Source organism: Falco punctatus (genome assembly GCF_963210335.1).
Source record: "Falco punctatus genome assembly, chromosome: 1".
Taxonomy (NCBI): Eukaryota; Metazoa; Chordata; class Aves; order Falconiformes; family Falconidae; genus Falco; species Falco punctatus.
The window spans coordinates 75,417,305-75,439,520 of NC_137580.1; positions in this window are offsets into that span (position 1 = coordinate 75,417,305).

A 22,216-nucleotide genomic window follows, 5' to 3' on the forward strand; every position below is an offset into this window, starting at 1 on the left:
GAGCACCTCACCTTTCCTCCCTCACATGTGGGTGTCTTCCTTTTATAAGGGCTGTTACTGAGCAATTAATTAATGAGACAAATTGCTTAGGTTTAGTAAGTCTTAAGCTAAGAGAAAAGCCTTTGGGGAGAGAGTGGCTGCATGCATTAGTGTACTCACCCTTCTGAAACGCCTGGGCTCCCATTAGGGTTTTGGATGCTCTGAGCACCAAATGTCTCCCCACACCCACTGTGACTGTACCTTTATGTAAACCAGCTATTTGAAGTAGAAAAGCTGAGAGGTATACGGCAGTTTAGGTAAGACACTGTAATCAGATAAGTCTTACAAACGATCTGAGGCAATGCAAATGCAGTATATGCTCCAATTTGGTTAATGATATGAAATATTCTTTATTACAGGTTTACCTCCTTGCCTGTACTGACATGGCTCTGCATGCTTATATATTTCTCTGCTGGGAAAACTCCTGCTGTTCACCCTAACTTCCCTGCTGCACAGCTTCTGCTACATCAGGCTATACCTCCTTCATCCACCCTCCCAGACTCACCCACCTTTCCAGCTTGGCTTTGTTATGTTGAAAGGCTGTTTGGAAGAGTGGAGCACTCGGTTGCTCGCTCTCATCTGCTTTTCACTTTTTGGATGTTGCCATGAGTGATACTAATGACTGTCTTGCATTCCCTTATGTGGGTTCCTCTGCTTTCGGGGGGACATACCCTGAGATCACCAGTCTGAGTGCAAACAACACAACCGGTACACGGCTGCTGCTCCCTGGGATGGATGGGGGTGAGCAGCCTGTTCCTCGCCTGCCTCTCATCTCTCACGTTCTCTATGCCCTTGCAAAGCCAAAGCCAGGTTCTCTGGCCCCTTCCCCCACGGCAGCACAGGTGGAGCGGAAAGCGGTCGTATTTTCTCCACCAGCTATTGCTCTGAGATGGCACCCTTCCCACCGGCACAGAGCTCCAGTAACCATGTCATAAGGTCCACTCCTTTGCTTGCCGGAAGAAAATCTGTCTCATTTCTTTTGTGCATTTTCTTTCTAGCTTGGCTCATACAAGCTGGAATAGCTACTGCAAACGAGTTGACAGCACTGTAGAGAGAGATGCAAAACTGAGGGAAGCCCCTAAACATCCTAATCTCTCCTGAAACAGAAGCTGGAGCTTTTATAGAACCTGCCCCCGACAGAAAGAGAACTGTATAGTATAGCTTACAGCTTTCTTTATAGTTACCTATGTGGAGATCGTGTCCAGCTCCAGCACCGCTGGTCCTTTCTGTCTCCAGTGCAGGTTGAAAAAGAAAAAGAAAAAAACTACACTGAAGCCTCCCTCTGCTAGGGCACACTTCCCTCTTTTATTCATCCAAGCACATGTGCAATCTGCTCCGATCACACGCTTTTCTACCGTCACAAGGCATCCAATACCACACTTCTGTAACTTACTTGGTAAGTTTCGCTTGAATAAATTATTTGGGTCTTTCAGTGTTGTGGCTTGTTTCCTTAAAAGGTCATATGCCTAATCAAAACCAAAAAACCCTGCTACATTCCCAGATGCTAGGAAGGAAAAGAGGTCCGGTTTCAGTGTCCCTGTCTGAGAATGCAGCATGTGCAACCAACAAGTGCAGCTGAGAAGAACAGCACAGCACAGAGCTTCACTTTGGTAGTAAAGAGAAAGGTCTAGAGGGGAAGGGATGGACCAGTTTAAATTCTCCACGCCTTTCCAAGTGAATGAATTACATTTTGCAAAAGCATTTCAGCACTGTAAAAACAGTTCAGTTTGGCTTTCAAAAATCAAGTGATTGACATGTTTTCCAAAGTGCTGCAATGTGGATGGAAATGAGCAATAGCTCGTTACTGGTTTGGATGAAAAATCTCTGAGCAGCTTTCCTGTAAGACTGGTTTCTAACCAGCGGTCTGGGTAGATTGGACCTGGCTAGGGAGGACAGTGAGAAAGGAGGCTTCCATGCCTCCCCACCTTTGCAAACAAGTGTGCTGGTGGTGTGCATTAAGCTCAGGAGGCAACAGAGGATCTGCCAGGTGGGAGGAGGGCACGGACCCAACTGCTCTTCATTACTTAATCCCAGTGAGCAGGGGAGATGGGAGGCAAAGAGCCTAACAATAGCTGATAAAGATGCAGTGAGTTGTGGCAGAGACCTAGGTATAAGAGTGGGTGAGACGGCCCTCAGGAGAGATGGAGAAAGCCTGAGGTGATGGTGTGAGGAGACCATTTGTCCTGCAGGACAGCTGAGGGAATGAGGTGAGCCACAGGTAAGGTGCAATATTGATCTCTTGTTTATGTGGTGACTTCTTGCAGGGTTGGTTCAAAGGGTTGTGAAACTTGAATCTGGCAAATGGAGGCTTTGGGTTGAGAGGAGAGTCCCAGAGGTGGGTCACCGTGCTACGTGGAGTGCAGAGTGTAATCCATGCATAGCAAGGAAAAGATGTGGCTTCTCGGAGAGGCTTTGATTCCCCACACAGAGATGAAGTGGTTTGGGATGTTGGGCTGGACTCCTGGCTCTTGTTTTGCTAATCGAGAGTAAGAACAGGTGGAGTTAGATCCAAAGAAAAGGACAAAAGAGCTAAGGCTTCACCAGGTGTTTCTGTGCTCCCACCAACCAGGGCAGCCTAGGGAGTGCAAAGTGGCATGACTGACTGGTCTTGCTGGAGAGGGACACAAACCCCTGTATTGGCCAGGATTTCCCCGAGAGGTTTTGTTTCCCTCTCTTTCTTGCTAAGAGATGCGTAACCGTGAAAAGAAATACGAAGTTCCTAGTAGACTCCTTATGTTAAGTTTGCATTGGTTTTAGTGGGAGAAAAATGTGTTGGCTGGGTTTTTGATAGCTAGAAAAGGCAGATGCAAATTGATTGGGGTAACCTTCCAGGGTATGAGAGGAATGCAGCATGAAAGCTTTTACATGCATACATAAAAAGGTATTGTCAGCAGAATCTAGGGGGTTTTATTTGGGTTTATTGTGGGGTTTATTTATCATTAAGACTCTAATATAAGAATGAAAATGTGCTCTGGTAATTTGGACGTTCTTGGCTAGTTATGTGGGATTGTCATCTATCTTAAATGAGATCTCTTTTAAACTGAGCTAAACTATTGAGTCCTCTGTCTCATCGTTCTCGCCCTAGCTCTGCCTGCCCTGTTTACCAGGGACTGAGCATTGCCTGCAGGTATACACAGCGCACATTGATTTTAATGTCAGTCTAACATGCTGCATGCAAACACCATAACAGTTTTTGGGAGCAGCACCAGCTGTGGTATCGCATGGATGTTTCATTCTTTCTTGCCCTGTGCCTTTGGCATGCAGGGCCTGAAGCAGAGGCTCCACTTCTAACTGGGGTGGAACAACAACAACAAAAACCAACAAAAAAACCAAAACAAACAAAAAAAACAAAAACAACAACAAAAAAAACCCCTGATGTTTAGCTCTCCAAACTGCAAAGATTACCTTGAAATTGTGCCTTTGGCATAATCAATGCAGCTCTATGCCTTAAATCTGCGGGTAGCTCCAAATCATTTCTTGCGGTGCAAATTAGTATCTGACTGAAGAATCAATTTTAAAGCCCCGAAAGACCATTGGCGATAATTGTGCACAGAATTTGGTCCTCCCCTGCTGTTAGCTATGGCGTACAGCTATAGCACGGAAAAGCTGGGAAGGGTGAAGGTCACTTTTTTTCTTTGAGCAGAATGGTAAGAGCCTTTGCTTCACTTCTGGGCGAAGCAAATAAAATCTTTTTCCTTCCTAACTTTTAATGAGCTGTCAAATCCTGATAGAATCCAAGAGGAAAGAGCTCATCTTGGCAGGACTCTTGCACTGCAAAGCTAGTTGTCCCCTCTGGAAAGAGTGACCCTCCTTATGTCTCTATGGCTATGCAACCAAGTTTACATCCTCGATGATAAACTGTTTCAGCAAGCTACAAGCTTAACTGTATTTCAAGCCCAAGGGAATTGGAAACGTCACATAAAGTAAAGCTCGCATGCTACAAACAGCAAAATATTGCAGCCTGGTAAATGTGCTTTTTAGCGACGGAAAAATGCCCTCACCCTTCTGAGGGCCTCCTGCCATGGCTCAGGGCTGGCACGCTCTGTGGCTGAGCTCCGCCCTCCTCCCGAGATGACCTTTCTGGAGAATTTTGCAAATGGATCATTCTCTCTTAAGGAAACGACTGAAACCCAAAGGGAGCATCTACTGAGCATGACTTCTCAGGTCATGGTAACGCAGCGCTTGCACACAGCCTCTTGCTCACAAGAGCAACAAATTTGTAGTAAAGAGGGCAAGTGTGTTGGCCCAGGGTTTAGAGCTCATACGTTTCACTGTAGTGAGTAACCCTCCCCCAGCAGCGTTCACTGCCTCGCTGGTTCAGCAGGCAAAGTGGTTACTCCTGGGACTATGTCTCTTCCAACAAATTGCCATCAAAATGGTCAGCCTGGCAATTTTGATTCTTACATACTTGGACATTTCTTTTATTGTAGGCGATCCCAAAGCCATCAGGCGTCGGGGAATCTTGGCCGCTGCTGTGTTGGTAGGTTTCAGCCAGTCATCCAGGCACCTAGCACTGGTCTTCTAAGCCTTGGCCTTAATGTCTGAGAGAGAGAGGCTCCTTAATCTTCTAATTACCTGCCATATTTTGAGGCAGTCTTTCCTTCCATGTTACTTGAACAAATGCCTACGCTTTCTGTTAAATCCAGCCTAAGAAAACCTTTTTCTCTAGGGTATGCTGATAGCAGGGGAGCCAGAAAATGCTGCAGGACGTTTTACAGCTTCTGTGCTGAGCCCAAGTGTTTTACCCCTGTTGACTTCAACATGTAAAGTGCTCAGTTACAGTTTTAGTAGTTGGGGTGGTTTTTTTTTAGAGCCACTCAGCTGTTGACAGGGTGCAATGTATGGAGGCCATAGTGAGACAATACTGGCTGGGAGTTATTGAATAGCGTCAGTGCCAGAGTCTAGGAATGTTGTCCGACTAAATCACTTGAGAGTGTTTCAGGCAGGACCAGCAAGCTCCAGCTCAGTCAGCTGGGTGCAGAAATTGGTTAACGTGTCTGTCTAATATATGCCAGAGAAACAATCTGTTCAGGTGACTAGGAGGTCCCTTTGGGTGATAAAACCTGCAGCAGACCTGCTCTTCACTGAGGTTTTCCATGTCTCAAAGGACATAACCTTGCAGAAGTCAGTTCCTTCCAGAAGCCAAGCTCACTCATCTGCCATAGGGCTCAACAGAGAGCAAAGGCCTCCAGGCTGGGTCCCCAGTAAGTGGAGGCAGACAGCCTTTGCATCCCTTTGCTAAGCAGCCAAAATGAGCAGGGAACTTTTGCTAATTAAATGCATTAAATAACGCTGCTTCCTGGAAGAATTTGTAAATCGATGCTCGTCTGACAATCTGCCTAAACATTGACACCTTCCAGCCAACTCTGCAGTAGCATCACTAACAGACCTATGACGCATCTCAGCGCTGCCTGTGGCACCTCGCCATCTCTGATGTTATGTAGGACACCTTACAGCATGCTCTGTGCAGAAGGGTGAATAAGGCACGCCATCTGTGCCGCTTGCTCGGTACTGCCCAGGCTGTCCCCAAGCAGTACATGCTTTGGTTAGTCTTCAGTGCCATCTCTGCAGTCCTGCGATCGCCAGCACTCTGGGCATCGCAGTCGACTCGGATGACTGCCCTGGAATATAATGAGACTGCAGTGTATCAAGAATAACAATATGCATCATACTCTCAGCTGCACTGCATTGTTTTTGTATGTAAGGACAGGGACTTTGGTTTATGTAGGTTGCTCTAAAGAGACATATTGGGTCTGACTGATGTTAAAATTGGAGGAAAAAATAAAAAACAAAACCAAAACCCACCACAGCTGTTAAATGTACATGGAAAAATAGCCTCTTTCTTCCTGTTCTAATCGATGGGCTGTCCACAAATGCATCTGCAGCTTCTCGTGGTAGTGCTTAGTTGATTAAAGATTTGTGTCTGTATCAAGCCCCAAGGGCCAGATTATCAGCTGGAGTTAATGAACATGGTGCTATGGACTGCAACAAAGCCTTCAGTCACTTCATAGTAGCTGATGAATTGACTTTGATTCTGAATAACTCCATACGCTAGTGAATGTATGGCCTGACCTGACTTGCACAGCTGCTGTCCTGTAGATGGTGAGCCTGAGCTTTGCACCTTCTAAGGGAGGTTAGACATAGTGCTCTGTTTCATTTTGAGGTTTAACTTAAGCACCCTTGCCAGAAATTCACTGTTCAGAGTGGACAGAGCCCAAATATTGGCTATTTTTTCACCTCCCAGCCCTGAGTCGCTTTGTTTCACTGTTCTGTTTCATTCCAGTCCTTGAGGACAGGGACCATGGACCCAGAGGGGCAGGATAACTGCCCCTGCCTCACACCGTTGGGTCCTGCCGCCAAGGGGCTCTGCCTCCTGAATGACCTGCTTGCTGTTACCTGAACGTGGAGTCACTGTTTGTGAGAAGCTGATGTGGCTGTTAGTACTACTTGTAGGGTCATTCAGTCCCTCCGCTGAAGTGCCCTTGATTTAATTAGTTATTCACTTGCTGTAGTGTTTCTGTTCAGGAGTGACTGGGGGTGGTGATGCTGGTGCTGGTTGTTCACTGTAGCTGTTTCCACATCCTCACCACTACAACCAGCATGAGCCCCCTCCGATCCCTTGAAGCCTCCTTGGGGTTTCCATCCTCACCACATGCAGGGCCTGGAAACATCGCTGCAGCCGCATGGCCGTGTCACGCAGCCCTGTTGCATCCCCTCTGCTCCGGGAGAGGCTGCGGTCCTGCCTGCAGGCACGGCTGCAGCTTTGTGCCTGGTTAACGTGTGCATTTCTCTGTGTAAATCCAGGTCAGGGCTGTGGTCTCTGTCAGGAAGCCATGGGAAATATCTCATAGCTGCCATATGCTGTTGCTAACAGCACTAAACAGAAGGTTTGGGGTGTTGCTGATCACCATCAAATGACCTTTTAATCCTGTTCCCACAGATGTGCATTAAGCTAATTTCTCAGCTGGCAGTGCACAGCTGTGGATGAGCATGTTGCATCTCCAGCAGTGCTGTGAGGGCAGCTCTTTCCCTTCACCAGGTGTCATCAGGAGGTTTCTGCATGCTGCCACAGTGAAGGTCAATGGTAATGAGCATTTGGCATCCCAGATTTTATGGCTCTCAAGCAGAGAAGGTTTGGGAGGCAGAAAGCATCTGTAAATTCCAGCTTCTCTGAAGATGTGCCTGAGAGATAAAGATGATCAGCCGCATAATAGCTAATGATAGCCTGACGCAGCTGGGCTGGTAAGGAACAGCCCAGCTAAGGTGGAGCTGGCATAGCCTCTGAAGTCACTTGAAGCAGATGGAGGGGTGGGGGAAACAGTTTGCACCAGTGTGGCTTTTGTCTCTGTGAATGCAGCACCATCAGGAGATGCTAAAGCTTCGATCTTGTCTCCTGGGTATTTTTGACACCCAACTTGAGTGATAGGGAGCAGCAGGCTCTAAGGGCAGAGCTAAGCCCTGGGCGGGGTGAGAGCTCAGGGGCTGGGTGTTTAAACACTCAGGGGATTTGTGCATGTGGAAGCAACAGGTAGCAAAGAATTCAACATCAGATGAGGTCATCCTTATTCCAAGGACAAGTGTTTCTTCTGTGATTCTTACGGTATCTCCTTTTTTGTATCCATAATGCACTGATTTCTGCAGCATTCTGGCTTTTACTGACGGTCTTTGGCTTGTTGCAGAGGAAGTGGCTGTGGTCCATGACAGTATGGGAAAGACTGTTTTGTGGTTGAAGTGTATCTCCACTGTGCAGCAAACATCACTTCATCATCAATGTTTATTTTTTTGTCTATTTTTTGAAGTTTGCCTCTATGGGAAGGGAAAAGGTGCAGTGCTGCCTTAGCTCTAAGCAATATCTTTGATACTCCTTAAATCTACCAGCTAACTGCTCCTTATGTTACTCAAAGAAATATGTAGAAAGAATTAGATAAGCGAAGATTTGATTTAAGGCATTAATAACATCTTTAACTCCTTAGATATATTCAGATTCAGGAAAAAATTATGAGAACAGCAGGAAATTCAGTGAGTCTTGACAGGTCATTGTGATTTTTATTTTAATTATTTTTCAGATAGAAAGTTGAGGCTACTCAGTGTTATTGTTGGGCTTAAAGCATAAGCTATGAGGGTCTCTTCCACATCATTCCCTGCAGTGAACTAATGAAGTTATCCCAGTGCTTTAATACCCAGCCAGATTCTCATTTGCTGAATCTTCATAGAGAATAAGTGTCTTGCAGTGAAACATACTATTAAAGTAGTAATTTTAGGCAGGGCTAAAGTAACAACAAGCCCATCATTTTTACCAGGCAGAATTTCATTATGTCGAAACTGAAATGGAGAGCTTGGACAACTGCATCTAGGCTAATTTGTAATGCTTTTCTTTCTGGTACATGGGTGCCTAGAAAGACCAGAAATTCGTACAAGAGGGATGACCCAAACTTGTTGCTCATTCATTATATTTATACTTTCAGATCACTGCAAAATCCTGGCCTTTTTGAAGTCACTGGAAAGCTTCCTCTGACATTAGAAGCTTTGTAGGTTTTTTTCTTGAGGAGTATGTTGTCTTTCCCTCTAATTTACCAGCAGAAAAAAACTATCAGACAGAACTTTGTGCCAGCTTAAGGCCCAGCTGAAAACCAGGTTATCTTGTAAGTGGCTTCCTACAGGGACGATCTTCAGGTGTCTGTAGGATGAGCTGGTGGGCAGCAACACATCACCTGAGTAAGATGTTCCTCCTGCAGCAGGCTAGCCTGCAGGGGGTCTTTGGCACAAGTTCAGAATAATAATTGGGGTCCAGAGCAAAAAGATGTTGCTGGGACCCTCAAACAGCTCCACATCCAGCACAGAGCTCAGAGTGGGGCAACAGCCCTGAGTGATAACTGAGAGGTTATTCTGGTGGCTGGACATCTAGTGAAGCACTCGCCTTTAGATGCGTCATGGACACATCCCTTCTTGCTGCTGGGACGTTGATTCAGGAAGACTATCTGCTCCTTCACTCCATCCTTCCTCACTGCAGTGCCCAGGTCAGTATCTGGCAGGTCCCTGGTGACTTTTCCCTTAATGTTAATTTCTTAAAACATGTTCATAAACCATCAGGTATACAGGCGCTGCTTTCCATGCATGCATTCTGAGAAAGTGAATGCGTGTCCCTGGCTAAAAACTGCATGGCTAAGCTAACTGGGACCAGTATTTATGGATTAGCCCTAACTCCAGCTTTGCCCCCCATACCTTCCCAGGCAGATGTGCCTGTATACAGAATTTCAATGGGGGAAGAGTATCCTGCAGACCTTACAGGGTTCCTTTCTGTTTGGATGAAGCTTCTACAAGCACTGAAAGAAGCTGTGTCTAGGGGATATAAATAGACAGCCTTGTTGAATGAAAACATGTCTGTCATCTTTAAAACAGCAGTGAGAAACAGCCCAGGATGTGTGTGACAGATGCCCTGTAACAGGTACCACAGGAGCCATCTATCAGCACTATCTGTCCCCTGTTGTATCTGGAGTGCCTTTGAAACTAGACAAAATATTTTATTGTGATAGTGGAGCCCAGAGAAAAAATATAAATCTCTTATGATTTGAAACAGATATGTTTTTCATTACAAACAGAGCTCAGACCTCATTTGATGATCACCAAATCTGACTCTTCACTCCTTCCTGACAGTTCAGGCTGTTTTTCTATTGACACGTTTTTCTTAAATCTTCCCATCAGTTTTCCAAGTCTGGTCCAAGAAGGATTTTAAGGCATACTTAGCTCTAATGCCAAGGTATGGAAGTCCTGTTACTCCTATTTGAGCTAGACCATATATGTTGGCAATAGCATCTCTTACATAAATCAAGAAGACAGAAGTTCTTTTGTCTCTTACTGGAAGAAGCAACATTTGGCTACAGATTGTATATAAAATTGTGTATGCTGCCTTTTTTTAAATAATTATTTCTACCTTTATGTGTATGCTATCTTTACCTTATTACAGTGTAATGCAAATGCTACCAAACCAGTGAGTCCAGGAAAATGACAAACAGTGAGTGTTTAAACTCCTTCTGGCCATGGTCAAATGAGTTACAGAAACAAGATATCAAGAACTGCTAAAATTTTTGACAAGTGTAGCTTTATGATACTTCAGTTTTGCCTCCATCCCTGGAATCAAGAGCTGTGCTATTTCAGCAGCATTGAGGCAACACTTCCACTTCATTAAATACTTTTTGCATGTATATTCTAAATGCTTCTATACTGAGCCTTTTCCTACTTACACTGCCACAGAAACACTGGCTGCAGTGGGCTGGGAGTGTAAACACTTTCGTTACTGATTTTAAAACACTTGGCATTCAAAATTTTGAGGTGATTGATGCAAAAGCTCTCCAAGGTTACAGAGGCTTTGCTTAGTCCCCATGTGTTGCCTGTTTTTACAAATGACACCAACACCTGACAGCAGCTGTGGGAGGTCAGTGTCATCCAGACCTCGTATTTTGGCTCTTGGCTTGGCTGTGGAAGAGGCACAAATTACTGCAATTTAATGTGTGATGCATATGCTCTTGCAGGCAAAAATGGTAATCGGCACTGCTAAGAAGAAATACAATAGCTGTGTAGAGATCAACTTCAGGGTCAATTGGAAAGTGTATCCAGTGGATGTATAAAGTAATAATCTTAGCTATTCCTATATTGTTTTCTATTTAGTTACTTTGTGTCAGTACTGTCTACCCCAAATGTTTAAAATGTGATCAGAAATTTATTGCATCTTCATCACTGTGCATATAAACTATTTATCTCTGTCTTCTAATTTTTAAGCCTCTGGGATTTTTGCCCATAGCTAAGTGATCCAGCAACTTGTAATCAGGCAGTCATAAAACATTGCATGTAGCAGCAAAGCCACTTCAAATAGGTCAAATAATGGTTCACCTTCTGTGATGGGGCAACATGTGTTCTGTAACACTGCTCTAATCCCTCCTTCATTCAGTGTAGTAAAATGTGGTCCTACTTGGTATAGAAGCAACCAGCTGAAAACGAAGTAAAAGCTTTCTAAAACAAATTATACGGTGGGGGGAAACACCAACACTGAGGTTATTTTTGTGGTGAGCAGAAATTTTGGGAGCCTCAATGACACCACATTTGCTTGGTACCTGGTAGGTTACTCTGTTCAGACTGCCAACTAACGACATGCTGAGTTAGAAAGCAGGTTTTGTCTTGCTGGACTGACTCCACAAATGTCTTTTTGTTTACTATGTAAAACCTAGGCTCTGGCTCAGCTGTGATTCAGCTCCTGCTCCATGTTGTCACCAGTCAGTCTACAATGCATTTGGTTAATGAGCGTGTTTGTGTACTAATTGCAAGCATCGTGATTTGAGTGGGGCTCAGCCTAGCCCTTCCTTTTGCTCTGGCTTGTTTCTATAACTGGGAGTGAAGAAGGGGGAGGGGGAAAAATTGGCAGAAATTGTCCCTAGTTTTCACCTCTCTTTTGAACTAAGTAGAAAATGAGGGCAGGCTCAGCAGTGTTCACAACTATAAATGTCTTCTAACATGAAGAGTGGCTTAAAACTACACCTCATGTCTTGGCTTGTAAACTCCAGGGCTGGAGAAATCCAAGTTTACTGACTCGTGTCTCAATAGTGCTTGAGGTTCCAAACAAGCAACCGGTGGCACCAGTACCACTGCCAGCAGAGGAACATTCATATTGACCAAATAAAATCTCCTTGTAGGATGGTCATCTACACGGTGTATGAGTGAGAGGTGCTGTTTGCAGCATCTAGTTTCTGTGGTTGCAGTATAGCCAAGTCATGAGCAATTCTGCAGTCAGAAGTAGTGGACGATCCCTGTGTTAGATCCCAACAGGAAAAGGAAGATCAATCTTAAGGCTACTCCATACAGTTACCTTGTTACTGACCCTTCTGCGTACCTGTTAGCAACATTTCTTATTTTCCCTTTGCCTGCAAAAGTTCCTAGTTTTGATTCTTAGAGAAGTAAATGTTGATTCAGGTAATTTGCTGCTAATGCAGAGTTTGCCTGGCTTTGATGCTTCTGCTGCTGGGAAGGTTTGCCGCAGACTTCAGCGGTCATGATAATACTGTATGTGTGCACTTAGTATGCTATAGATTGTAATCATTTAGGTAGGAAAAGACCCTTACGGTCATCGAGTCCAACTGTAAACCTAACATTGCCAAGTTTACCACTCAGCCATGGAGATGTTAGAATTAGGGACTGAACTGAATGGGTATGACTGGCATACGGCTGAAGTGAGTTTGAGCATAGTCATTAAAATCTAATAATCAGTTCTCTTCCATAGCCACCTTCCATGCTTTCTCTCCTGTAATTCTCAGCAGCTTCATCAGTTTAACACTTCCCCTGGATGGTGAGGGAGGCCAGCAAACCTCCTAGGCCTGCAGCAAGCTGACAATTAGTCAGACCTGGAGAACTGACTCACCAACAAAGACAACAATCTAAGAGCATTTCAGGCTTCCCAACGTCTTGGTGCTAATATGACTCAGCCAATGCTAGAGGAAACGTAAGTATTCCAGGAGTTTACTAGTATTTCCTGCAAGTTTAAAAGCTATTTGCTGCTTTTGTGACAAAAGAAACTACAGAGCAACCGTTAGTGCAGTTGGCAACAGAAAGGACTTTTGCACAAGAGCAGGTGTGTTTTTAAAGTGTTCCTGTAACCTTGCAGGCAGAGGGCAAAAAGAAAGGGAACTGGATGCAATTCTGTTGTGTTAGTCTGTAACTTTCTTCTAGGCATTTTAAACCTGAATTTCATGTCAGTATCCAAAGTGAAAATAAATACTGTCCATTTCAGTCTTCGTGTAAACAGCAGCACTGGCAGCTGTGGAGCAGACATAGTAAAGACGTAGCCAAAAGCTTAGCTCTGCAAAATCCACCACTTATGGGGTAATTGGCTGTTAGTGTCTTCAGCTTGAGTATATTGCAATGACCGATATTTCATGGGCGAGCTGAATTATAGCATATAGCTGCCACCTTTAAAAGTTGTATTTTACCCACCAGGAAAAGTAATATGAAAAAGCTTAATGTAAATCTGAACTTAGTGTGGGTTTTGTGGCAGCTGTTGCTGAAATGGCTGTTGAGAATAAATGGCATTAAGTGTTCCTGGTCAAAACAATGATTTATTGCAAGGCAAACGTCATTTTTGTTTTTGCAATTCAAAGATTTATCTTTGGGATCTGTGTTATATCCCACCAAAGCCAACAAACAATACAAAATAGGAATGACAGAGTTGGTTTGGGGTTTTTTGTGTGTGTGATTAAGACCAAACTGTAGAAACTGATGAAACTAGGCAGGTATTTCTTTCACGAAGCCACCCCTCAATTTTAGTAATTGCTTAGTCAATCACAATCAAATTCTACTTCCAATTTTGTTAAAGAGCTTCCTGTTCATACTCAGTGAGAATTTTTTTCTTCCCTCTAGATGCAGTTCACACAATCCTATACCGGTGGGTGCTGGAGGGTGACTCTGGAGACCATCTAGTCCAACCCTCAAGCTCAGAGCAGAATCAAAGCAGGTTTCTCGGGGCCATGTCCAGTCAAGTTGTGGGTCTCCCCAGTGATGGAGACTTCACAGCTTCTCTGGGAAACCTGTGCCAGTGGCTGCCCATCCTCATAAGAGGGAGGAAAAAAAAAAAGTTTAAATTTATGCTTAAATAGGATTTCCTATACTTCCATTTGTGCCCATTGCCTCTTGTCCTGTCACTGGTTAGTGCTTAGTTGGACTCCATCTTCTCTATCCCCTCTCCTCATATTGGATGTTTTTACACTTTGATGAGATCCTCCATTATCTGTCTCTTTTTGAGGCTGTACAGTCCTAGTTCTGTCTCTCCTTGTATGACAGATGGTTCAGTCCCTTAATTATCTTGTGACCTGTTCTTTCTTCTTGCTGCAGTAAATCTGTATCTTCCATGTACGATGGGACCCAGCACTCCACTTGTCTCACCAGTGCTGGAGGAGGGATTGCTTCCTTTGATCTGCTGGCAATACTCCTAAAGCCACCCAAGAAGCTGGTGGTCTTCCTTGTCACAAGGGTACATTGCTGGCTTATGGCCAACTTGGTGTCCACCAGGACCCCCAGGTCCTTTTCTGTAAAGGAGCTTTATGCCCACTTGGCCCCAGCAGGTACTGGTGCATGGTGCTGTTCCTCCCCAGATGCATGAGGTTCTTGTCAGCCCATTTTTCCAGTCTGTCAAGGACTTGTTGGATGGCAGCATGATCCTCTGGTATATTGGCCGCTCCTCTCTGTTTTGCATCATCTGTAAGCTTGCTGATGGTAGACTTTGCCACATCATCCAGACCATTAAAGAAGATGTTTAACAGTATTGATTGACCTTAGTATACTCTTCTGGGGTACACCACTGGTCACTGGCCTTTAGCTAGGCTTCATGCCACAACTGGACACCACTGGTCACTGGCCTTTAGCTAGGCTTCATGCCACAACTGGATTTCATGATCATGATTTGCTGAGTCTGGCAGTTTGTTCAATTTTCCATTGACTGTCCATTTATCTAGCCCATACTTCATCAACTTGTCTATGAGGATGCTACGGGAAACAGAATTGAAAGCTACTAAAGTCTATTCTACAAATAAACAACATCTGCTCTCCCCTCATCTACTCAAGCCAGTAATCTCCTCACTATCAGGTTTGTCAGGCATGCTTGTCCACTCAAAAATCCATGCTGACTAGTCCTTCATAAGTTTAGAAATGGTTTTCAGGTTTATTTCCACAATCAGCTTTCCAGAGATCAAAGTGGGGAAGGCTAGCTTGTGCTTTCCGCAGATCCTCTTTCTTACCCTTCTTGAAGACAGCAGTTAAATTTCCTTTTCTCCCTTCCCCAAGGACCGCAAGGCTTCCAAAGACTGGTAAGAGTAGCCCCACAATACTACCAGCTGGCTCCCCAGCACTTGTGGGTGCATCCCATCAGAGCCCGTGGACTTAATGTATGTCCAGTTTGTTTAAATGTTCCTTAACCTGATCCTCTGCAACCAAGGATAAGCCTTCCTTGCTCCAGAGTTTCCCACTGGCCTCAGGGGCCTCATATTTCTTAAGGATGGTCTTACTGGTAAAGACTGAGACAAAGACAACTGTGTACCTTGGCCTTTTCTCTGTCCTTTGTCCCCTACCCCTTGCTAAAAGATGTTCCCAGCTTATATCCCTCCTGTAGGCTTATCTTGAAGAAACCATGTAGAGTTACCCCATGGATATCACTCAAGCAGTTTGTATTGTCTGTACAGCTGTTGGGCAGCAATACAGCAAAGCATATGAATTATTCCTTTGCTGTCAATATCATTACTCATGTGCCCAAAGTTAAGCATGTATTTAAAAGCTTTGGGAAATGGGCCTTTAATTTCCGTCAATGTGAAATGCTTGAAACAATCTGTTGCTATTTAAATCCTGTCTGAGACATCTACAGAGTACAAAATTGTCCACATTCAAAGATCAATTTAAAGAATTGCTGCTAGCAAAGGAAAATGATAGAAAATGAGAGAACAGCGAAGAGTGGTGATTTTAAGGAGGACTAGGAACTGGACCAGAGTGACTCTCCTGCTTGGTATGCATTTTGCAAGGCTGAATGTGTTTTGTTTGGATGCATTTGGAAAAGGGCTGTAAAACATAGAAGACCTAAGGTACACAAAAAAGTTAAACTCATCTCGGCTCTGAGCACCTCCTTTCCTCAGATAGCTGCCTTTCCTATGTGCACTGACACTTTCAGCTACAGAAATTAAAGTCTCTGTTCTATGGGGCCCGAGATGTTTTCCTCTAAGCCCAGTAACACAAAGCACACTGAGTGTCTTGCTGGGTGTGCCAGTCCAGCATCCTTAGGGACATTTCTCTGCCTGTGTATCTTGGCCCATTCCTTCATTAGCCTCTCTGCTAGGGTGCACGGTTCTTGATTGTAATGACAGCTTTGTACAGGGTAGAAAAGGAGTTTGCTGCTTCCTGTAAATCTGACTTCCAGATCAGTCATAAGTGAGTGTTTTCGACTTTGTGATGCTATTGATTTCATTTCTTAGGGTGGAGGAGTTGTCTTTGTAAGTTGTTTCCGGCGAAAGCACAGTCTCTGCCCCGCTGGGAACCACAGCTTTTGCCTAATCTGCTACTTCTGAGAGTAATAAGTCAATTATTGTAATGGGACAAAGATCACAAGTCCCTATTCTGAAAAGCAGCAGAGCAGCTACCATGTGCCAACAGGGTGATGAGTGCTAGCTGTTGAGAACAGCTTTTCCCAAGAGATAACAGCCTGGTCCCCAGTTGTTAAGGGCTTTCTTGTAAAACTGAGAGATTAGTTTGATTTAGATTAGCCCTGCCACATTCTGACCTGGCTGTCTGCATCCTTCTTCCTGAAATTATCTTTGAAGTCTCAGTGAGGCTTGATGTAACAAAGTTTTTTGCTACTTGGCATCTGTCTGCTATATCTTTCTGTCTTCTCTCCAGAGCCAGTCTGTGGGGACACACAAAGTAGCTGCACTGAGGCTCAATGTGAGCTGACGCAAAAATGCAGGTTTTCAATTTTTCACAAGTGCCTTGAGGCTCCTTGAGATGAGGACTATGAGGAAAATATAAGTATTTAACATTGCTCATCTAGGTATACCTTTACTTGATTAACATACACAGTAATAGTGTTATCACTAGCACCATCTACTGCCTTCAGGATAGCAGGACACAAGTTCGGCATTATAATAGCAGAGATAACTAGTGGCATGACAAGAGGGTATCTAAAGAGCTTGCTCTTCTCACCCCCCTGGCAGCAGCGCTGCTGGAGAGCCACTGCATCTACCTGCCTTCACGACATAGGCAATTTGCTGGGAGCCAGGATGGCAAATCTGTCACTGCCTTGCCATCTGTTTTCAAGCTATTGAAGCCCTCTTTTCAGATGTGTGTCACCAAAGCATCCCATCTGAATTAGTTATAAATAGCAGGAATATGATTTCTTCAAGTACTTTGCCTAGTCTTTTCCACTTGCTCTTGCCAGTCTTAAAGGCCATTTGGAAGCCAGCACCACCTTCTCCTCCTCCTCCTCCTCACTGCCAGCCTGCTGCGCCTGCCTCTCTGCAAGGCCACCACAACGGTATTTCCTTTCTCACCTCCCCAAGATACGAGCTGTGGATGCTCCTGAACCTTTGTTCAGACTAACTAAGCCAGGCAAGGGAATGCAGATGAAAAGACATATATTGCTGACCCAAACTAAAATCATGAGCTGAGAGAAGCCATTGTGGATTTTATTAACCATAAAGTGTACATGTGTAAATAGGAGATCATAACATAGTGCACAGTGCTAACAGCTGCCTGAGTATTGGGGTGACAAGGTTCCCATCCATTGCACAGGTCAGATTAATTGTGACCTGTTTATGATGCAATCTTTAATTTCTTTTCCCCTCCCAGGATACCATAAGACTTTGGCCCTCTTGGCTCTGCAGAGCCATGATCCCTTATCTAGTCCATGAAAAGGAAGCTTTTCATCTCAAAGCGAGTGTCAGTTATGGAGGTTCCGAGATGCTCCAGCCCCTTCCCTGGGATCTGATTATGCAAAGCAACCACCTTATTATTCACTCCAGATTTACATTCTTGTCAAAATGAACTAACTTCTCTTGTGCCTTTGCTTGGTCTTTTTTTGTTGTTCCAGGACAGGATGTCTCACTTAGAAATCTAATTACTATTATTTTTTTAAGAGAAATTCAATTTCTCACACTGCTGCCAGTTGTTCTCCAGCATTCACAGAGCCACTGCTCTGCCCTAGGGAACTGAAAGAAAAAAAATCATAGGCAAGGAAACAGAATAATCAGAAATGGCCAGCATCAACATGGGAATGAGGCACACCAGGAAAAAACCCAGTTGTTTCCATACTGCAGAGCCAAGGACACCTGGGATATGGACATGGATTTTCAGGGGGAGTCTCTGGTGTCTGCAAAGGGGCAAGCCCATGTGTCTACCAACCTGCAGATGGGCATGAAAAATACCTCTTTTTCTCTTTCCCCAGTCAGCTGTAGGAACCTAATGTCTCTGGGGTGCCTGATAATCTCCTGACCCTGGTAGAAACCAACACCTGGGTTCAGCAGTTACTGTGGTTAGGGGTAAGGGATGGGATGAACGCTGAGATTGTCCATTTGTGCTCCTCTGACCGAATCTTCTCCAGCAATGATCCAGCCTGATAGACCAGTATAAGGGTCAGATGCTTGGCAACAAAACTGATAACACCCCTTGTGGTAAATGACCATCGTGTTCTCTGGAGGAAAATATTGCATGATCACATCATTAAGGGCTATAAAATGATGTGTCTGCCTTTGGGGTCAAGTTAAAGCTGTGCAGATAGCCCTTGTCATAGCTTCTCCTTGGTTCTGAGTGTTTGTCTGTGCAGTAAATAATGTTCTCTTGTTGCAGGATTTGGGGATGTGGTATAAATTTATGCCATGAGAAAGTCAGTAAGAGACAGTAGTTTAAAGATCTGCTCAACAGAAAAGTAAAAAAAAAAAAAAACACAAACAACAAAAAAAGACAGTTGAAGAACACATCAGTCCTGTCTGCATTTGAAGATTAGATAACTTCATAGCTAATATCAAACAGAAGAAAAAAAAAATATCCAAGTGCTTACAAGACATTCAGGACCACATCTGAATATTAATTATGAAGCTGACTTAAAACCTGAGATGCTTCTATTGGTGTAACTGTAGTGATGGTCTGATGGGGCAGCAGTGATGCTGTGAACAAGCACTTTAGTCCTTGGGAAGCTTAGGCATCCTACTTGTACTAGTCAATTAAGCAGCTAACCTATCATTCAACATTGCTAAAGCATGGACAAGTGCTTGTGGAGTATTTCAGCACTGGTAACCACCGCTGAGGCGCTTGGGCATTTACTGTAGGCAACAGGAGGCAATTTTACCATCGAGTAGTTCCTGGGCTTGGCAAGACCTCGCCTCCCTGCTTCTTCATGCTGCACCTCCCTTTCCTCCCCATCAGCATATGCAGTGTGTTTTTCAGCTCTGTGCCTTTCTCCAGCCACCCTCTTGCTGTCTTGCCAGGCTGTTAATCACAAATGTATCTAACCGGAATTCTTATGGGACCCGTTAGCCTTCATGCTGTTCATTTGGCTGCCTGTGAATTCAGGTGGCTTGAAAAAGAGGGTTTTGCCCCTGTAGCCCTGAGCTGGCAGGCAGAGCACTGGACTCTGAGCACTCAGGAGAGGGTTTGCTTTCAGTGCCCTGATGGGCACATGTTTCTGTCCAGTACTAGCCTCTGTAAAAAGCAATTTTCAGTCTAATGGCCACAAGGCAAACTCCAGGCCCCTTCTGGTACTCCTGGACAGGTGAAAATGTTTTCAGCCCATTGGCAATGACCTGAAAGTTTTCTCTGAGACTCCCTGTGCTGATAGCCAGGGACCTTTTTTTCCCCACTGTGCTTTGAATAGTGGGAAAGGAAGAAGTTGCTTGGGTCAGGGGAGATTAGAGTGGGGGCTGAACAAACCCATGAGGTTGGATAGAGGAGGACATGTGCCTTCATGTGCTGTATGTATGCATGTAAATGCGTTCTGTAATCCAGCACGGAAACAATTATTAGTATGTGCTTACAGCTGGTAACGAGCCCCAGAGACCTGTGAAAATTACTTTCCTTCTGCTTTCTACCCTTCTGAATCCTGAGCTGGCCCTGAGGGGACCTCATCAAGACAGATCCCAAGGAGCTGAGCGTGCAGTGAGGTCCTTCAGCAAGTAGTGCACATCAATGCCGCATCCCTGTGCTGGTTACTATATACCTCTGTATGCTGTGTTGGCTTTTTAGGGTTAGTTTAGCTTTCACAGTGCTAGAGTCATTGAGTTATGAATTCAGGTACCCTATAGATGTATATATTTCTGGGACCAGAGTTCTTTGGCGAGCCTAAACTCCCTGTAATTCCACCACTTTGAAAACTTGTCTAATACCACTAGCAATGGGTACCCCTTGCGAACTCAGAGCACTGAGTCAAACTGTCAGAAGGACATTGGTGTTCCTGCCTCTGACTGCCTACGGTGGGGTGGGGTGGGGTGCTGGGCAGCGGTAGTTGCCCTCTGGGGGCCGGAGCTGTGTGTGGCAGTTGCTTTGGTTGCTCACAGGGCATACCCTCTCGCCACTATTTTCCCCCTGAGAAGCATACCGAGGTCTTGTTAGAAGGGCACTACAGGATCTGTCTCTACCTTCACTGTGAAATGGGGGTTTTGCTCCTTTCCTGTCACGGTGAATTCAACTACTCAATGAAAGCGGGCTTCATGATTGCAGTGCTCCCAGGTGACAATTGTGCTTCATCTACATTCAAACTACAGTGTTTCCGTTGACCTTGTCTGATGCCTGTACAACCCTCAATGTCCCGATGAGTGATAAAACGTAAGTAGAATTATCTGTGCATAGAGACTTTCCTGCTTCCACTGAGGACGGGCACAGCAAGTGGCAGCAATCCTCGCCGCTTTATGTGCACTTCTATAGGCAAGGGTGCTGCAACTCCAGATCATTAGGCACTGCACTGTGTGGGACAGATGCAGTAAAAATGACCTTATAGCCTCTCTGAGCCAGCACAGGCACTAAATCAGTTGGCAGCTACAGCAGGAAAAGAAGGTTGTGGGAAAAAACAGAGGGTAAATCAGAGCAATCAATCACGTCCAAGTCAGATCTGTGCACGTCCATTTTTTTTGTTTGGTCAGGCTCTGACAAGTGGGGACACACTGGAGGAGAGCTGCTGCCTCCACAGCTTCCCACAGAAACTCCCAGGCATGGAGAATTCTCTTTCTGCAACAGGAAGCACGATGTGTGAGTGTATATGCACATGGGCATGCATTTTGTGACTAGCTGGCATTGCAAAGAAGCTGGGTTGCAGCCCAGAGTTCTGCATCATACTTGGAACTCCTGAGCTGTTCTGAAATCTGTGCCTGAGCACCCCCTGCACATCTCGCTGATAATCAAGATTTTAAAAAGCTGTGTGGAAGAGCTGAGCCGTATTCTGTGCAAACTCAAGCTTGTTGAACTACATTTCCCAAGACACCTATAGGTGGCAAAAATGTGGAGGATCTGTCAGAGGATGCATTTTCTCCAGGAAGATAACTTGTTATTCCAGGTGCATGAGATATATAGAGCTCTGTGTGACTCACAGGATGAGCAAGCAGGCAAGTAGAAGGGTTCTGCTGCAGTGGATAAAACACTGCTTCTTAAACAGAAAAATTTTGTAATGGATCATTTAAAAACACGCTCTTCAATCCCATCCTTTTCTCCTCTTGGAATAGAATTATTTCTCAAATAATTACAGGCTTCTGACTGTAGCCAGGGTTCCTGAAATGCCTCCTGTTTTGTCTGAGACAACCCTTGGCTGATTTGTTGAAAACAATGACTTATTATTTATTATTTTACCCTTTCATTTAGATTTATTCCATTAAGAGTTTGTGCATTGCAAGGTCGTGTTTGACTTCTCTATGGTCAGGTTCATGGTATTGTTTACATCATTACAGAATTCTCTGCTCTGGTCTGGCTGCTGTCTGAGTGTGTCAGGGTCACCCACTACCCTTTTCTCTTGTGGACAGCCCGTGAAAAGGCAACGTGGCAGTAGCTGGACAGATTCTCTGCTTCCCTTGCCCGGTCATCCTTTGTCTCACCAAGGGCCTTTACACTGAAGAAATGAGGAGATGAGGCCATTGCCCGAGGGATTTACAGTCCAAGCAGATGTTAGCGCTTGGGCTTATTGAAAATTTCCAGATTAACTACTCTTCAGTGGAAAACAGTTTCTTGACTAAATGAGCATGTTTGTGGAACGTGTCTGCTTCCCATGGATAAGTCGTCTTTTGCTGAAAAAGGGAAAACCCCAACTAAAAAAAAAATTAAATTTGGAAACTCAGTTCCTGTAAAGCACTGTGACCGGGGGTTGCTGTGTCATGTGTCTTTCCCTATTGAGACTCCCCTTGGACCATGCACAGGAAAAAATCTGCTGGGTCCCTAGGGCTGCTTCCTGCTCCAACAGCACCGCCATCACATAATTCACCTTCAGACTAGTTAGGTTTCTTGCCTTTACTCCTCCATCCAAAAAGCTACTCCAGAACTTTGCTAGGTTTTAAATATTTTTATTATTTCCACCCTAAAATTATTCACTAGCCACATACACCAGTTTGTCTTTTTGCTTGTGTTGTTCCATACATTGTAGCGCTCTCCTCTCCGGTGTTTACCTCTACTATATTGTGGCAGTAAGCAA